Genomic DNA, 20314 nt, shown 5'->3' on the forward strand with positions numbered 1-20314 from the left:
ATGGGTAGTTGTGTGGTGCCGCACTCATTGGATCCGCGATACGTGAATATGCTGTTTATTAGAGTTTCAAAAGTGATGGCGTTGACTGATCTATTTATTAATTCCATTACAGAGCTATTTCCTTCTTCACCGCTGCCGTTATTAGCATTCGCGGACGGTGTCGTCGTAACTATTGTTCCTATACCGCGGTCATCAGCTTGCAGTTGGGCAAAGTGCTTTGGTTTCTTGTTTGAGTGTGTTGCATTTTAACTTCTATCTTATATTACTGAACAAGCAAGTGTTCTAAAAAATATTTATATACATAAAGACAGTACTTAGAGGTCATAGACATTTATTTGCAATTGACAAAATCAACAATGCTTTGTACATTTGAATGGTTAGTATTAGTTATCGATATATAGAAGTAGCTGAAAGATTATCGCTTGGTCTGCCCAATATGGGAGATTGTTCTTCATCGTTGACGTTATTTTCGTAATCTGCTGCCCGACTCACTTCCAGTGCATTGGATAATGGCGTAGGAGAATGGACACCACCCGTGTTGGTTTGAAACACTTTAAATCTAATTCAGTTTGTCCACTTTTGTGCGGTTTCAGGATTCCGTTCAAATGAATTCCATTTCCATCGGGTCCATGGTCGTGTGATAAATCATCAAACAAAGCCTCTAAAGGATCCTGATCGTCCTCTTGTTGCTCATGTTTTTTGCGTTCCAACTTATATATTGGGTGGCTCTCATCCCCACTGTCCGTGGAATTCAATGAAGAAATTCCAGAAGCATCGTCCTCATAGATATTCTCTTCTATATGTATTTCTTCCAAATGAAGTGGCTCTGCATGCACAATCGCTTGGCAAACGACACTACATTTTCTCATTATTACATTTCCCGATGTCGCATACTTCTTTATTTTCATTATTGTAATCGTCATCATCATCATCGTCACGATTGAAATCGTTCAAGTCCTGAACATATGTACTGACATTATTGGTAGTAATTTTCGAATCGGAGTTCCGAACATCACTGCCGCAGTGAGGATAGATGTCGCGCGCATCGATTATATCTCCAAAGTCCATATCAATGAAATGCTCACTCAATTGCTTACTCAATGCATTATATTGGTCAAATAGTAATTTCCGCTCGTCTTGGAGTTTCTCCTGATTTTGTGTTCTATTTTTATGCACGGCCAATTTAAATATGGACAAACCCAACGACAGAAACAACTGAAAAGGTGTGTTATTTTTAATTAACAGATTTCTTCGTTTTGCAAAGTCAACAAAATTAAGAAAATGATTCTTCAAGGATAGATTTTTAAAAGCCTACACGATTGGTGAATCTTCAAAATTAAATAATTTTGCCATGTCTACGGCCAAATTTAAAGGGGGAAATATTTGCATTTAAAGTTAAAAAATTCATTTAAAATGCGTGTTTCTTTGATTTATAATGAATTTTACACTTCTATTCTTAACTAACTAACCACTAACACTTCACTAATTCGTTTCTACACATTTATTTTATAGCAGATCATGCAAAATTAATTTTAATTTATTCACACAAAACAAAAGGGTTGCATTATTACAAATAGTCAATGTTTCCTTATCTACATATTTTACAAAGGAACCAAAAGGACTAAAGGAAACAGATAATACACCATTGGCAGGAAATAAATAATCACACATAATTAATTTTTCGCGTAGAATTGCTTGCTGCATTAACAGCCTTCGGCCGAGCTTCGAAAAAGTAACCCTGGCCGGTCCAACACTCAGGTGTCTTCAGATCTTTCGCGTTTAATTCGGTTTTGCGTTGGCGGCCTTCGGCAGCGATTCAAAACAAACTACCTACGCTACTATTTATCAAGAGAAAGGAAATTTCGAAAGGACTGTACGCAAATATGCAATGCGACCAGCAGCACTCAATTTAGTTACAAGTTCATTAACAGTAACAATATTATCGTGCATAACATTTATTTGCGTCAGGGCGGAGGGTGCTTACCAACAAGTTTAGCTCACTGCAATCTAAATATGTATATCGCCAGCTATTAAATCGCTAGGTCAATATGAATGTTTGCCAAAGTATCCACAACTGTTGAGGGGTCCATATGAAAATGATATCGTGGGATGCGCACTGTTGTATGAATTCCGTGATAACTTAAAGAAACTCATCTACTCAAAATATGTGCCCTCTACATTAGTTATAGATGATATTGACGAGAAACTTCCAATACCTGAAGACAACAACCAGTACAGATATACCTGCAACACTGTCCTCTAATAAATTCGTCACTTTTGAAAATCGTCCTGATCTAGGCAACCGCTTTCAACTTTTCTATGATTCTTGTAATTTTTTCGACAGCGGCGGTCACTTGAACATGGAAACAAGTGCATGCGATTGCAGCGCCAATAAGGCGTCTAGTGCAACGAAACCTTTTTAGGAAAATCAGCAACAGATGCAACCGATTTGCTCAACCTGTACCTCAAGCTATGCAATTGTCGACGAGAAGTTTCCCCAATAGGGTTCCAAGTATGGTGTTTCCATTGGAGTAATTTGTGTGGATCCACAAAAAATAGAATACTATAAAACAATACATCTTGACATTAATGGAGTGCTGCCGTGCGAAGTGAAAACTTTGATAAACATGAGGCACCCCGAACTCATCCCATTACGGCTGTCACCGCGCTCTCATAAACGTTACTAACTAATATTCACCGGAAATGTTGCAGTGCATTAATAGCTAATGCAATGGCGATCATCGCCGTTCCCACGACAGTCGGGTCTACGTAACCAGAACGACCCGGGTTTATTCCGGCCAAGGACTGTCAACTCGGCAGAATTCTACCGCTACAACAACAATGGCGATCATCGTCGTCAGTAGTGATAAGATGTAAATGAACGTCAAAAAAGGAGCATATCGAATTTATTGTCATTGAATATTTGTTTCGATTACGCACTCACCCTTTTGCACTTGTTTGCACTTTCAATCCCCAATATATGAAAAAAAACGGATACGGCCGGTACGAAGGCTTATAAAAATACGGGCGGAAAATTGTGACGTCTCGATAGCTCGATTTGCTAACGAAAACAAGGCCTCGGGTCCTGTGTTAGTCCCTTTTGAGTGTTGGGTTCTGTAGATTTGTGGTGTGATGGGATGTGTATGTGTAGGTAGTCTGAGTGGTGTGATGTCTGCAAGGTGTGATGTCTGCAGGGGTGGCGTGTGTTTGTGTGTGTTAGTGGGTGGAGTCTTCTTGTGGATCGTGTTGATGTGGAGTGTTGGCGATCAGTGGCGTGTCGGCAGGGGGAGCGTAACTCATCTAGCCAGTCATCTATGTTATTTCATATAGTTATACAAATGCGAAACCGAGTACTGGTTGCTACCGTTGCTCTATTTTTGAATTGTGTAATTGCCTTCACCATTATGATGCACAAATTAAGTGTTGACGACCAGAGTACAGATCGTGTGTTGTCTACTTGCTTTTTATATTTTTATCCTGTTTTAAAAGTTCTCAACATCGAGTACATATACAATCCCCTTCCGTTTATTATAATCGCATGTGTGACATACGGGCATCAAAAAGCCTTGGATAAGCGAGAATTAAAAGACACAACAAATACTAGAAATACAAGTATGTACATCTTTAATGATTATTGTGAAAACAGTAAATTCAGTAGCAAATTATATTTGAGTCTTTTTGACGGATCGTTTATTTTCCAGTTTATTATGCATCGTTGGGAGTATTTTGAAAGTCTACCATTTGGAATATGTTTACCAATTTTAACCATGCGGCATCATTATACGAGAAATCTGGGAGTATAGAAAAATTCTGGAACGGCGCAAAATTTACCGAGAATATATGGGTACGCTCTACATGAATAGAGTAAATTTCTATTTTAACGATGATAGTGACAACTTCAACGACGATACGCATTAGGTACATATATGTTTATATAATGTAACAACTCTATATATGTAAATTGGTATATAAATAGGCTATGGAATGCTTTGCAAAGTTACCATAGTTTTTATAGCGAACATCAAGTGCACGCAAAAAAGGATAAAGTCTGCACTCCTTTGAGGAATGTGTTAAATAATCAAGCCGAATACTTTCACAAGAGACGGCTGCACAACAACATTTCCTTTTTCGAACCCATCAAGGCTATTAATGTGTTGAAACTTTTAAAAAAAATTGGAAAAAGAAAGATAACTTAAATAGGAGAGGTTTTGTTCAGGAATTCCATTCGTCTCTGCCAAAAATGTTGAAAAAAAGAGAGAAACAAATAAAAACGAATCACATTCTCGCTAATTTACCCATTGACGGTATGTTGAAGTTCCACAAGGATGTTATTTATAAATTCAAAGTTGACGATAGTGTGACTTGCTGTGGAAACACGACGAAATGTTTCGATATATTTTGAAACGTATGAAAACGAAAAATCAGTACTTGAAGAAAATGACAAAATTTGTAGACATGCAGAAAACGATGAACTGGCTGGAATTTGACCGAAAATTTCCGAACAAACATTTCAAATATATGAAAGACTTTCTCTACTTCTCAAATAAAGTAAAATTTTCCTCCATTCCAACAACACTTATGGTCCATAGAATGTGATACCGAGGTACTGGCGGCAAAATTTCCAATTTAAAAAGTTACCAAAACACCTAATATAGTAGAATTCCACGTAGATGCAGTCAATAAAAAGTTGCATTTTTATCGCTTTCGCTCTGACAAGCGTTCGGCTAATTCAGTCAAAGTGTTTAAAAAAATTATCAATCTTCGTCATATATAAAAACAAATCTCATTTAATAAAACAAATTTTGTTTAACAAAATACCATAATGTCTAGTTTTTCTATATCGAATATGGATGTAATAAATTTCCTCTTGGCAATGAACACCTGCGGACTTATGCTATAATTGATATTATTAGGCACGGCAAACAATACCAGAACATCTCTCAAACTCGAATAGACATGGCAATTCGCGTTGATGGCACACGTTCATGGGTAGTTGTGTGGTGCCGCACTCATTGGATCCGCGATACGTGAATATGCTGTTTATTAGCGTTTCAAAAGTGATGGCGTTGACTGATCTATTTATTAATTCCATCACAGAGCTATTTCCTTCTTCACCGCTGCCGTTAGTAGCATTCGCGGACGGTGTCGTCGTAACTATTGTTCCTATACCGCGGTCACCAGCTTGCAGTTGGGCAAAGTGCTTTGGTTTCTTGTTTGAGTGTGTTGCATTTTAAATTCTATCTTATATTACTGATCAAGCAAGTGTTCTAAAAAATATTTATATACATAAAGACAGTACTTAGAGGTCATAGACATTTATTTGCAATTGACAAAATCAACAATGCTTTGTACATTTGAATGGTTAGTATTAGTTATCGATATATAGAAGTAGCTGAAAGATTATCGCTTGGTCTGCCCAATATGGGAGATTGTTCTTCATCGTTGACGTTATTTTCGTAATCTGCTGCCCGACTCACTTCCAGTGCATTGGATAATGGCGTAGGAGAATGGACACCACCCGTGTTGGTTTGAAACACTTTAAATCTAATTCAGTTTGTCCACTTTTGTGCGGTTTCAGGATTCCGTTCAAATGAATTCCATTTCCATCGGGTCCATGGTCGTGTGATAAATCATCAAACAAAGCCTCTAAAGGATCCTGATCGTCCTCTTGTTGCTCATGTTTTTTGCGTTCCAACTTATATATTGGGTGGCTCTCATCCCCACTGTCCGTAGAATTCAATGAAGAAATTCCAGAAGCATCGTCCTCATAGATATTCTCTTCTATATGTATTTCTTCCAAATGAAGTGGCTCTGCATGCACAATCGCTTGGCAAACGACACTACATTTTCTCATTATTACATTTCCCGATGTCGCATACTTCTTTATTTTCATTATTGTAATCGTCATCATCATCATCGTCACGATTGAAATCGTTCAAGTCCTGAACATATGTACTGACATTATTGGTAGTAATTTTCGAATCGGAGTTCCGAACATCACTGCCGCAGTGAGGATAGATGTCGCGCGCATCGATTATATCTCCAAAGTCCATATCAATGAAATGCTCACTCAATTGCTTACTCAATGCATTATATTGGTCAAATAGTAATTTCCGCTCGTCTTGGAGTTTCTCCTGATTTTGTGTTCTATTTTTATGCACGGCCAATTTAAATATGGACAAACCCAACGACAGAAACAACTGAAAAGGTGTGTTATTTTTAATTAACAGATTTCTTCGTTTTGCAAAGTCAACAAAATTAAGAAAATGATTCTTCAAGGATAGATTTTTAAAAGCCTACACGATTGGTGAATCTTCAAAATTAAATAATTTTGCCATGTCTACGGCCAAATTTAAAGGGGGAAATATTTGCATTTAAAGTTAAAAAATTCATTTAAAATGCGTGTTTCTTTGATTTATAATGAATTTTACACTTCTATTCTTAACTAACTAACCACTAACACTTCACTAATTCGTTTCTACACATTTATTTTATAGCAGATCATGCAAAATTAATTTTAATTTATTCACACAAAACAAAAGGGTTGCATTATTACAAATAGTCAATGTTTCCTTATCTACATATTTTACAAAGGAACCAAAAGGACTAAAGGAAACAGATAATACACCATTGGCAGGAAATAAATAATCACACATAATTAATTTTTCGCGTAGAATTGCTTGCTGCATTAACAGCCTTCGGCCGAGCTTCGAAAAAGTAACCCTGGCCGGTCCAACACTCAGGTGTCTTCAGATCTTTCGCGTTTAATTCGGTTTTGCGTTGGCGGCCTTCGGCAGCGATTCAAAACAAACTACCTACGCTACTATTTATCAAGAGAAAGGAAATTTCGAAAGGACTGTACGCAAATATGCAATGCGACCAGCAGCACTCAATTTAGTTACAAGTTCATTAACAGTAACAATATTATCGTGCATAACATTTATTTGCGTCAGGGCGGAGGGTGCTTACCAACAAGTTTAGCTCGCTGCAATCTAAATATGTATATCGCCAGCTATTAAATCGCTAGGTCAATATGAATGTTTGCCAAAGTATCCACAACTGTTGAGGGGTCCATATGAAAATGATATCGTGGGATGCGCACTGTTGTATGAATTCCGTGATAACTTAAAGAAACTCATCTACTCAAAATATGTGCCCTCTACATTAGTTATAGATGACATTGACGAGAAACTTCCAATACCTGAAGACAACAACCAGTACAGATATACCTGCAACACTGTCCTCTAATAAATTCGTCACTTTTGAAAATCGTCCTGATCTAGGCAACCGCTTTCAACTTTTCTATGATTCTTGTAATTTTTTCGACAGCGGCGGTCACTTGAACATGGAAACAAGTGCATGCGATTGCAGCGCCAATAAGGCGTCTAGTGCAACGAAACCTTTTTAGGAAAATCAGCAACAGATGCAACCGATTTGCTCAACCTGTACCTCAAGCTATGCAATTGTCGACGAGAAGTTTCCCCAATAGGGTTCCAAGTATGGTGTTTCCATTGGAGTAATTTGTGTGGATCCACAAAAAATAGAATACTATAAAACAATACATCTTGACATTAATGGAGTGCTGCCGTGCGAAGTGAAAACTTTGATAAATATGAGGCACCCCGAACTCATCCCATTACGGCTGTCACCGCGCTCTCATAAACGTTACTAACTAATATTCACCGGAAATGTTGCAGTGCATTAATGGCTAATGCAATGGCGATCATCGCCGTTCCCACGACAGTCGGGTCTACGTAACCAGAACGACCCGGGTTTATTCCGGCCAAGGACTGTCAACTCGGCAGAATTCTACCGCTACAACAACAATGGCGATCATCGTCGTCAGTAGTGATAAGATGTAAATGAACGTCAAAAAAGGAGCATATCGAATTTATTGTCATTGAATATTTGTTTCGATTACGCACTCACCCTTTTGCACTTGTTTGCACTTTCAATCCCCAATATATGAAAAAAAACGGATACGGCCGGTACGAAGGCTTATAAAAATACGGGCGGAAAATTGTGACGTCTCGATAGCTCGATTTGCTAACGAAAACAAGGCCTCGGGTCCTGTGTTAGTCCCTTTTGAGTGTTGGGTTCTGTAGATTTGTGGTGTGATGGGATGTGTATGTGTAGGTAGTCTGAGTGGTGTGATGTCTGCAGGGGTGGCGTGTGTTTATGTGTGTTAGTGGGTGGAGTCTTCTTGTGGATCGTGTTGATGTGGAGTGTTGGCGATCAGTGGCGTGTCGGCAGGGGGAGCGTAACTCATCTAGCCAGTCATCTATGTTATTTCATATAGTTATACAAATGCGAAACCGAGTACTGGTTGCTACCGTTGCTCTATTTTTGAATTGTGTAATTGCCTTCACCATTATGATGCACAAATTAAGTGTTGACGACCAGAGTACAGATCGTGTGTTGTCTACTTGCTTTTTATATTTTTATCCTGTTTTAAAAGTTCTCAACATCGAGTACATATACAATCCCCTTCCGTTTATTATAATCGCATGTGTGACATACGGGCATCAAAAAGCCTTGGATAAGCGAGAATTAAAAGACACAACAAATACTAGAAATACAAGTATGTACATCTTTAATGATTATTGTGAAAACAGTAAATTCAGTAGCAAATTATATTTGAGTCTTTTTGACGGATCGTTTATTTTCCAGTTTATTATGCATCGTTGGGAGTATTTTGAAAGTCTACCATTTGGAATATGTTTACCAATTTTAACCATGCGGCATCATTATACGAGAAATCTGGGAGTATAGAAAAATTCTGGAACGGCGCAAAATTTACCGAGAATATATGGGTACGCTCTACATGAATAGAGTAAATTTCTATTTTAACGATGATAGTGACAACTTCAACGACGATACGCATTAGGTACATATATGTTTATATAATGTAACAACTCTATATATGTAAATTGGTATATAAATAGGCTATGGAATGCTTTGCAAAGTTACCATAGTTTTTATAGCGAACATCAAGTGCACGCAAAAAAGGATAAAGTCTGCACTCCTTTGAGGAATGCGTTAAATAATCAAGCCGAATACTTTCACAAGAGACGGCTGCACAACAACATTTCCTTTTTCGAACCCATCAAGGCTATTAATGTGTTGAAACTTTTAAAAAAATTTGGAAAAAGAAAGATAACTTAAATAGGAGAGGTTTTGTTCAGGAATTCCATTCGTCTCTGCCAAAAATGTTGAAAAAAAGAGAGAAACAAATAAAAACGAATCACATTCTCGCTAATTTACCCATTGACGGTATGTTGAAGTTCCACAAGGATGTTATTTATAAATTCAAAGTTGACGATAGTGTGACTTGCTGTGGAAACACGACGAAATGTTTCGATATATTTTGAAACGTATGAAAACGAAAAATCAGTACTTGAAGAAAATGACAAAATTTGTAGACATGCAGAAAACGATGAACTGGCTGGAATTTGACCGAAAATTTCCAAACAAACATTTCAAATATATGAAAGACTTTCTCTACTTCTCAAATAAAGTAAAATTTTCCTCCATTCCAACAACACTTATGGTCCATAGAATGTGATACCGAGGTACTGGCGGCAAAGTTTCCAAATTAAAAAGTTACCAAAACACCTAATATAGTAGAATTCCACGTAGATGCAGTCAATAAAAAGTTGCATTTTTATCGCTTTCGCTCTGACAAGCGTTCGGCTAATTCAGTCAAAGTGTTTAAAAAAATTATCAATCTTCGTCATATATAAAAACAAATCTCATTTAATAAAACAAATTTTGTTTAACAAAATACCATAATGTCTAGTTTGTCTATATCGAATATGGATGTAATAAATTTCCTCTTGGCAATGAACACCTGCGGACTTATGCTATAATTGATATTATTAGGCACGGCAAACAATACCAGAACATCTCTCAAACTCGAATAGACATGGCAATTCGCGTTGATGGCACACGTTCATGGGTAGTTGTGTGGTGCCGCACTCATTGGATCCGCGATACGTGAATATGCTGTTTATTAGAGTTTCAAAAGTGATGGCGTTGACTGATCTATTTATTAATTCCATCACAGAGCTATTTCCTTCTTCACCGCTGCCGTTAGTAGCATTCGCGGACGGTGTCGTCGTAACTATTGTTCCTATACCGCGGTCACCAGCTTGCAGTTGGGCAAAGTGCTTTGGTTTCTTGTTTGAGTGTGTTGCATTTTAAATTCTATCTTATATTACTGATCAAGCAAGTGTTCTAAAAAATATTTATATACATAAAGACAGTACTTAGAGGTCATAGACATTTATTTGCAATTGACAAAATCAACAATGCTTTGTACATTTGAATGGTTAGTATTAGTTATCGATATATAGAAGTAGCTGAAAGATTATCGCTTGGTCTGCCCAATATGGGAGATTGTTCTTCATCGTTGACGTTATTTTCGTAATCTGCTGCCCGACTCACTTCCAGTGCATTGGATAATGGCGTAGGAGAATGGACACCACCCGTGTTGGTTTGAAACACTTTAAATCTAATTCAGTTTGTCAGTTCAGTTGTTTGTTTGTAAAGGATCCTGATCGTCCTCTTGTTGCTCATGTTTTTTGCGTTCCAACTTATATATTGGGTGGCTCTCATCCCCACTGTCCGTAGAATTCAATGAAGAAATTCCAGAAGCATCGTCCTCATAGATATTCTCTTCTATATGTATTTCTTCCAAATGAAGTGGCTCTGCATGCACAATCGCTTGGCAAACGACACTACATTTTCTCATTATTACATTTCCCGATGTCGCATACTTCTTTATTTTCATTATTGTAATCGTCATCATCATCATCGTCACGATTGAAATCGTTCAAGTCCTGAACATATGTACTGACATTATTGGTAGTAATTTTCGAATCGGAGTTCCGAACATCACTGCCGCAGTGAGGATAGATGTCGCGCGCATCGATTATATCTCCAAAGTCCATATCAATGAAATGCTCACTCAATTGCTTACTCAATGCATTATATTGGTCAAATAGTAATTTCCGCTCGTCTTGGAGTTTCTCCTGATTTTGTGTTCTATTTTTATGCACGGCCAATTTAAATATGGACAAACCCAACGACAGAAACAACTGAAAAGGTGTGTTATTTTTAATTAACAGATTTCTTCGTTTTGCAAAGTCAACAAAATTAAGAAAATGATTCTTCAAGGATAGATTTTTAAAAGCCTACACGATTGGTGAATCTTCAAAATTAAATAATTTTGCCATGTCTACGGCCAAATTTAAAGGGGGAAATATTTGCATTTAAAGTTAAAAAATTCATTTAAAATGCGTGTTTCTTTGATTTATAATGAATTTTACACTTCTATTCTTAACTAACTAACCACTAACACTTCACTAATTCGTTTCTACACATTTATTTTATAGCAGATCATGCAAAATTAATTTTAATTTATTCACACAAAACAAAAGGGTTGCATTATTACAAATAGTCAATGTTTCCTTATCTACATATTTTACAAAGGAACCAAAAGGACTAAAGGAAACAGATAATACACCATTGGCAGGAAATAAATAATCACACATAATTAATTTTTCGCGTAGAATTGCTTGCTGCATTAACAGCCTTCGGCCGAGCTTCGAAAAAGTAACCCTGGCCGGTCCAACACTCAGGTGTCTTCAGATCTTTCGCGTTTAATTCGGTTTTGCGTTGGCGGCCTTCGGCAGCGATTCAAAACAAACTACCTACGCTACTATTTATCAAGAGAAAGGAAATTTCGAAAGGACTGTACGCAAATATGCAATGCGACCAGCAGCACTCAATTTAGTTACAAGTTCATTAACAGTAACAATATTATCGTGCATAACATTTATTTGCGTCAGGGCGGAGGGTGCTTACCAACAAGTTTAGCTCGCTGCAATCTAAATATGTATATCGCCAGCTATTAAATCGCTAGGTCAATATGAATGTTTGCCAAAGTATCCACAACTGTTGAGGGGTCCATATCAAAATGATATCGTGGGATGCGCACTGTTGTATGAATTCCGTGATAACTTAAAGAAACTCATCTACTCAAAATATGTGCCCTCTACATTAGTTATAGATGATATTGACGAGAAACTTCCAATACCTGAAGACAACAACCAGTACAGATATACCTGCAACACTGTCCTCTAATAAATTCGTCACTTTTGAAAATCGTCCTGATCTAGGCAACCGCTTTCAACTTTTCTATGATTCTTGTAATTTTTTCGACAGCGGCGGTCACTTGAACATGGAAACAAGTGCATGCGATTGCAGCGCCAATAAGGCGTCTAGTGCAACGAAACCTTTTTAGGAAAATCAGCAACAGATGCAACCGATTTGCTCAACCTGTACCTCAAGCTATGCAATTGTCGACGAGAAGTTTCCCCAATAGGGTTCCAAGTATGGTGTTTCCATTGGAGTAATTTGTGTGGATCCACAAAAAATAGAATACTATAAAACAATACATCTTGACATTAATGGAGTAAATGGAGTACTGATTGTGACGTCTCGATAGCTCGATTTGCTAACGAAAACAAGGCCTCGGGTCCTGTGTTAGTCCCTTTTGAGTGTTGGGTTCTGTAGATTTGTGGTGTGATGGGATGTGTATGTGTAGGTAGTCTGAGTGGTGTGATGTCTGCAGGGGTGGCGTGTGTTTATGTGTGTTAGTGGGTGGAGTCTTCTTGTGGATCGTGTTGATGTGGAGTGTTGGCGATCAGTGGCGTGTCGGCAGGGGGAGCGTAACTCATCTAGCCAGTCATCTATGTTATTTCATATAGTTATACAAATGCGAAACCGAGTACTGGTTGCTACCGTTGCTCTATTTTTGAATTGTGTAATTGCCTTCACCATTATGATGCACAAATTAAGTGTTGACGACCAGAGTACAGATCGTGTGTTGTCTACTTGCTTTTTATATTTTTATCCTGTTTTAAAAGTTCTCAACATCGAGTACATATACAATCCCCTTCCGTTTATTATAATCGCATGTGTGACATACGGGCATCAAAAAGCCTTGGATAAGCGAGAATTAAAAGACACAACAAATACTAGAAATACAAGTATGTACATCTTTAATGATTATTGTGAAAACAGTAAATTCAGTAGCAAATTATATTTGAGTCTTTTTGACGGATCGTTTATTTTCCAGTTTATTATGCATCGTTGGGAGTATTTTGAAAGTCTACCATTTGGAATATGTTTACCAATTTTAACCATGCGGCATCATTATACGAGAAATCTGGGAGTATAGAAAAATTCTGGAACGGCGCAAAATTTACCGAGAATATATGGGTACGCTCTACATGAATAGAGTAAATTTCTATTTTAACGATGATAGTGACAACTTCAACGACGATACGCATTAGGTACATATATGTTTATATAATGTAACAACTCTATATATGTAAATTGGTATATAAATAGGCTATGGAATGCTTTGCAAAGTTACCATAGTTTTTATAGCGAACATCAAGTGCACGCAAAAAAGGATAAAGTCTGCACTCCTTTGAGGAATGCGTTAAATAATCAAGCCGAATACTTTCACAAGAGACGGCTGCACAACAACATTTCCTTTTTCGAACCCATCAAGGCTATTAATGTGTTGAAACTTTTAAAAAAATTTGGAAAAAGAAAGATAACTTAAATAGGAGAGGTTTTGTTCAGGAATTCCATTCGTCTCTGCCAAAAATGTTGAAAAAAAGAGAGAAACAAATAAAAACGAATCACATTCTCGCTAATTTACCCATTGACGGTATGTTGAAGTTCCACAAGGATGTTATTTATAAATTCAAAGTTGACGATAGTGTGACTTGCTGTGGAAACACGACGAAATGTTTCGATATATTTTGAAACGTATGAAAACGAAAAATCAGTACTTGAAGAAAATGACAAAATTTGTAGACATGCAGAAAACGATGAACTGGCTGGAATTTGACCGAAAATTTCCAAACAAACATTTCAAATATATGAAAGACTTTCTCTACTTCTCAAATAAAGTAAAATTTTCCTCCATTCCAACAACACTTATGGTCCATAGAATGTGATACCGAGGTACTGGCGGCAAAGTTTCCAATTTAAAAAGTTACCAAAACACCTAATATAGTAGAATTCCACGTAGATGCAGTCAATAAAAAGTTGCATTTTTATCGCTTTCGCTCTGACAAGCGTTCGGCTAATTCAGTCAAAGTGTTTAAAAAAATTATCAATCTTCGTCATATATAAAAACAAATCTCATTTAATAAAACAAATTTTGTTTAACAAAATACCATAATGTCTAGTTTGTCTATATCGAATATGGATGTAATAAATTTCCTCTTGGCAATGAACACCTGCGGACTTATGCTATAATTGATATTATTAGGCACGGCAAACAATACCAGAACATCTCTCAAACTCGAATAGACATGGCAATTCGCGTTGATGGCACACGTTCATGGGTAGTTGTGTGGTGCCGCACTCATTGGATCCGCGATACGTGAATATGCTGTTTATTAGAGTTTCAAAAGTGATGGCGTTGACTGATCTATTTATTAATTCCATCACAGAGCTATTTCCTTCTTCACCGCTGCCGTTAGTAGCATTCGCGGACGGTGTCGTCGTAACTATTGTTCCTATACCGCGGTCACCAGCTTGCAGTTGGGCAAAGTGCTTTGGTTTCTTGTTTGAGTGTGTTGCATTTTAAATTCTATCTTATATTACTGATCAAGCAAGTGTTCTAAAAAATATTTATATACATAAAGACAGTACTTAGAGGTCATAGACATTTATTTGCAATTGACAAAATCAACAATGCTTTGTACATTTGAATGGTTAGTATTAGTTATCGATATATAGAAGTAGCTGAAAGATTATCGCTTGGTCTGCCCAATATGGGAGATTGTTCTTCATCGTTGACGTTATTTTCGTAATCTGCTGCCCGACTCACCTCCAGTGCATTGGATAATGGCGTAGGAGAATGGACACCACCCGTGTTGGTTTGAAACACTCTAAATCTAATTCAGTTTGTCCACTTTTGTGCGGTTTCAGGATTCCGTTCAAATGAATTCCATTTCTATCGGGTCCATGGTCGTGTGATAAATCATCAAACAAAGCCTCTAAAGGATCCTTATCGCCCTCTTGTTGCTCATGTTTTTTGGGTTCCAACTCATATATTGGGTGGCTCTCATCCCCACTGTCCGTGGAATTCAATGAAGAAATTCCAGAAGCATCGTCCTCATAGATATTCTCTTCTATATGTATTTCTTCCAAATGAAGTGGCTCTGCATGCAGAATCGCTTGGCAAACGACACTACATTTTCTCATTATTACATTTCCCGATGTCGCATACTTCTTTATTTTCATTATTGTAATCGTCATCATCATCATCGTCACGATTGAAATCGTTCAAGTCCTGAACATATGTACTGACATTATTGGTAGTAATTTTCGAATCGGAGTTCCGAACATCACTGCCGCAGTGAGGATAGATGTCGCGCGCATCGATTATATCTCCAAAGTCCATATCAATGAAATGCTCACTCAATTGCTTACTCAATGCATTATATTGGTCAAATAGTAATTTCCGCTCGTCTTGGAGTTTCTCCTGATTTTGTGTTCTATTTTTATGCACGGCCAATTTAAATATGGACAATCCCAACGACAGAAACAACTGAAAAGGTGTGTTATTTTTAATTAACAGATTTCTTCGTTTTGCAAAGTCAACAAAATTAAGAAAATGATCCTTCAAGGGTAGATTTTTAAAAGCCTACACGATTGGTGAATCTTCAAAATTAAATAATTTCGCCATGTCTACGGCAAATTTAAAAGGGGGCTCTTGAAATATTTGCATTTAAAGTTAAAAAATTCATTTAAAATGCGTGTTTCTTTGATTTATAATGAATTTTACACTTCTATTCTTAACTAACTAACCACTATTTTATATCAGATCATGCAAAATTAATTTTAATTTATTCACACAAAACAAAAGGGTTGCATTATTACCGGGCTTCGAAAAAGTAACCCTGGCCGGTCCAACACCCAGGTGTCTTCAGATCTTTCGCGTTTAATTCGGTTTTGCGTTGGCGGTCTTCGGCAGCGATTCAAAACAAACTACCTACGCTACTATTTATCAAGAGAAAGGAAATTTCGAAAGGACTGTACGCAAATATGCAATGCGACCAGCAGCACTCAATTTAGTTACAAGTTCATTAACAGTAACAATATTATCGTGAATAACATTTATTTGCGTCAGGGCGAAGGGTGCTTACCAACAAGTTTAGCTCGCTTTAATCTAAATATGTATATCGGCAGCTATTAAATCGCTAGGTCAATATGAATGTTTGCCAAAGTATCCACAACTGTTGAGGGGTCCATATGGAAATGATATCGTGGGATGCGCACTGTTGTATGAATTCCGTGATAACTTAAAGAAACTCATCTACTCAAAATATGTGCCCTCTACATTAGTTATAGATGATATTGACGAGAAACTTCCAATACCTGAAGACAACAACCAGTACAGATATACCTGCAACACTGTCCTCTAAAAATTCGTCACTTTTGAAAATCGTCCTGATCTAGGCAACCGCTTTCAACTTTTCTATGATTCTTGTAATTTTTTCGACAGCGGCGGTCACTTGAACATGGAAACAAGTGCATGCGATTGCAGCGCCAATAAGGCGTCTAGTACAACGAAACTTTTCCAGGAAAATCAGCAACAGATGCAACCGATTTGCTCAACCTGCACCTCAGGCTATGGAATTGTCAACGAGAAGTTTCCCCAATAGGGTTCCAAGTATGGTGTTTCCATTGGAGTAATTTGTGTGGATCCACAAAAAATAGAATACTATAAAACAATACATCTTGACATTAATGGAGTGCTGCCGTGCGAAGTGAAAACTTTGATAAACATGAGGTCCACCCCGAACTCATCCCATTACGGCTGTCACCGCGCTCTCATAAACGTTACTAACTAATATTCACCGGAAATGTTGCAGTGCATTAATGACTAATGCAATGGCGATCATCGCCGTTCCCATGACAGTCGGGTCTACGTAACCGGAACGACCCGGGTTTATTCCGGCCAAGGACTGTCAACTCGGCAGAATTCTACCGCTACAACAACAACAACAACACCAATGGCGATCATCGTCGTCAGTAGTGATAAGAAGAAAATGAACGTCAAAAAAGAAGCATATCGAATTTATTGTCATTGAATATTTGTTTCGATTACGCACTCACCCTTTTGCACTTGTTTGCACTTTCAATCCCCAATATATGAAAAAAAACGGATACGGCCGGTACGAAGGCTTCTAAAACTACGGGCGGAAAATTGTGACGTCTCGATGGCTCGATTTGCTAACGAAAACAAGGCCTCGGGTTCTGTGCTAGTCCCTTTTGAGTGTTGGGTTATGTAGATTTGTGGTGTGATGGGATGTGTATGTGTAGGTAGTCTGCGTGGTGTGATGTCTGCAGGGCTGGTGTGTGTTTGTGTGTGTTAGTGGGTGGAGTCTTCTTGTGGATCGTGTTGATGTGGAGTGTTGGCGATCAGTGGTGTGTCTGGAGGGGGAGCGTAACTCATCTAGCCAGTCATCTATGTTATTTCATATAGTTATACAAATGCGAAACCGAGTACTGGTTGCTACCGTTGCTCTATTTTTGAATTGTGTAATTGCCTTCACCATTATGATGCACAAATTAAGTGTTGACGACCAGAGTACAGATCGTGTGTTGTCTACTTGCTTTTTATGTTTTTATCCTGTTTTAAAAGTTCTCAACATCGAGTACATATACAATCCCCTTCCGTTTATTATAATCGCATGTGTGACATACGGGCATCAAAAAGCCTTGGATAAGCGAGAATTAAAAGACACAACAAATACTAGAAATACAAGTATGTACATCTTTAATGATTATTGTGAAAACAGTAAATTCGGTAGCAAATTATATTTGAGTCTTTTTGACGGATCGTTTATTTTTCAGTTTATTATGCATCGTTGGGAGTATTTTGAAAGTCTACCATTTGGAATATATTTACCAATTTTAACCATGCGGCATCATTATACGAGAAATCTGGGAGTATAGAAAAATTCTGGAACGGCGCAAAATTTACCGAGAATATGGGTACGCTCTACATGAATAGAGTAAATTTCTATTTTAACGATGATAGTGACAACTTCAACGACGACGTGAATGACGATACGCATTAGGTACATATATGTTTATATAATATAATGTAACAACTCTATATATGTAAATTTGTATATAAATAGGCTATGGTCCTATACGAATGCTTTGCAAAGTTACCATAGTTTTTATTGCGAACATCAAGTGCACGCAAAAAAGGATAAAGTCTGCACTCCTTTGAGGAATGTGTTAAATAGGTTAGGTTAGGTTAGCGGGTCGATCCTAAGAAGGATCACACTTGGACAGCTTAAACGCCGGTCCGTTGTGGTACCCAAAACTCCTATGAGCCGGATCAATAGACCCTTACATGTCGACAAAGCGCTTTGTGCCTATGACAAACTTGTTGCGATGGCCAATATTTGTTTCGGCCAGATCTTCTGGACCGCCAAAAGTATGATTGCCGAGATGTTTCAATCTCAACCTAGCAAAAGCCGGACAATGGAGGAGAAAGTGCCGGGATGTTTCCACTTCACCCTCCTCCATACAGCTTTGACAACTGCCATCGGGTAGTATTCTAAGCCGCACCGCATGAGTTCCCATTGGACAGTGCCCAGTGAGAACTCCTACCATGGCGGCGAGGTGAACTTTGTTCAAGGCGAGAAGATCCCCCGATCTCCTGCGCTCCACTCTCGGCCAGAAGGACGCGCAGTCGCGGAGGAGCTGGTCGCCGACCAGCGTCTGCTGAGCTCCTGCGAGGTCCATTGGTCCAGAGCGAGAATGCAAGACGTTAGTGGAGAACCAACTCGATCCCATTCCGATGTGAGCGGGGCAAGGGTACCCCCCCTGGCCAGCTCATCGGCCTTGCAGTTCCCAGCGATTCCGCTGTGACCAGGCACCCAAACGAGCCTGATATTGAAGTAGCCTGATGCTAATTCTAGCGAGGACAGACACTCCTTGACTAGCTTTGAATGCACGGTTCGCGCACTCAGGGCTTGTATTGCCGCTCTGCTGTCGGAGTGAATGCTCACCTCTCTAAACGAAGCTACACTACGTAACAGTACTTCTACCGCCACCTTGATCGCGGCCACTTCCGCCTGAAAAACGCTACAGTGGTCCGGTAGCCTGAAGCAAAGATTGACGGAGAGCTCTTTACAGAAACCCCCCCTCCAACTTTCCCTCCTAGCTTCGACCGATCCGTGAAAAAACTCACCGCGCCTCTTCTCCAGCGGCTTCTTCCCCTCCACATCTCCCTCGTCGGGATATGAGCAGAGAAAAAGCCGCCTCGAGAGGCCTCCGTGACGCAGTGATCCAAATTTTCAGGAATGCAGGTGAAGGAGGAGAGAATTGTGGCGTGTCCTTGTTCGGACCTCTTCACAAGCCCAGCTTCTCTGAGCCTAATAGCACACCTCGCAGCAATGCACCTACCGGCAATGTCCACGGGTGCTATATTTAATATAGCGTTGAGAGCTATCGTTGGTGTGGTTCGCAGTGCACCGGAGATTCCGATAGTAGACTTTTTGAGCGCCTTCCACCAGACGAACACACCATAGAACAGTATTGGCTTGACTACGGTTTCGTAGAGCCAGAACACCACCTTTGGTGAGAGTCCCCACCTTTTCCCTATAGCTCCCCTGCAGCAGTATAAAGCGACCGATGCCTTCTTGACTCTCTCCTCGATGTTCGGCCTCCAAGAAAGCTTTCTATCCAGGATGAGCCCTAGGTATTTTACCTTATCAACAGGTTGAAGACGTGAACCCCCGAAGGAGGGGAGAGGCACATTTGGGATCTTATACCTCTTAGTGAATAAAACCATTTCGGGGGGTTGACGGTTACTTGGGTTGACGGCTAGGCCGCTTCTGTTTGCCCAGTTGGATACCACGTTTAGGTACCCTTCGGTGAGCTCATAGACGGTATTCAGGAATTTACCTTTAACCATAAGAACCACATCATCAGCATAGGCTATCACTCGACAGCCTTGCTCCTCGAGTTCTATAAGTAGGTCGTTTACAACCAAGATCCAGAGCAGTGGGGAGAGTACTCCTCCCTGCGGAGTTCCCCTATTAATCTTTCTGGTTGACTTAGCACTACCCCACTCCGCTACGACAGTTCTGTTGCAGAGAAGACTGAAAATGAGGTGTTTGAGGTTCGATTCCACTTCAAACTTTTCGAGGGCTCTAACCACTGCCTCTGGCCGAACGTTATTGAAGGCCCCCTC

At 38.9% G+C, this 20314-nt stretch overlaps 3 long non-coding RNA genes across 3 annotated transcripts; all 3 read left to right on the top strand.

The window, feature by feature from the left end:
- Nucleotides 1–318: 318 nt before the first annotated feature.
- Nucleotides 319–4813, top strand: LOC138855992 (uncharacterized). The gene is made up of 3 exons (XR_011395134.1): nt 319–3612; nt 3702–3918; nt 3977–4813. It is a non-coding gene; the product is annotated as an uncharacterized lncRNA (long non-coding RNA).
- Nucleotides 4814–7606: 2793 nt separating this feature from the next.
- On the top strand, nt 7607–10480 carry LOC138855993 (uncharacterized). Its single transcript, XR_011395135.1, has 3 exons — nt 7607–8581; nt 8671–8887; nt 8946–10480. It is a non-coding gene; the product is annotated as an uncharacterized lncRNA (long non-coding RNA).
- Nucleotides 10481–12507: 2027 nt separating this feature from the next.
- Nucleotides 12508–14896, top strand: LOC138855994 (uncharacterized). Its single transcript, XR_011395136.1, has 3 exons — nt 12508–13055; nt 13145–13361; nt 13420–14896. It is a non-coding gene; the product is annotated as an uncharacterized lncRNA (long non-coding RNA).
- Nucleotides 14897–20314: the final 5418 nt, after the last annotated feature.

This window comes from Bactrocera oleae, chromosome 3 (genome assembly GCF_042242935.1).
Source record: "Bactrocera oleae isolate idBacOlea1 chromosome 3, idBacOlea1, whole genome shotgun sequence".
NCBI lineage: Eukaryota > Metazoa > Arthropoda > Insecta > Diptera > Tephritidae > Bactrocera > Bactrocera oleae.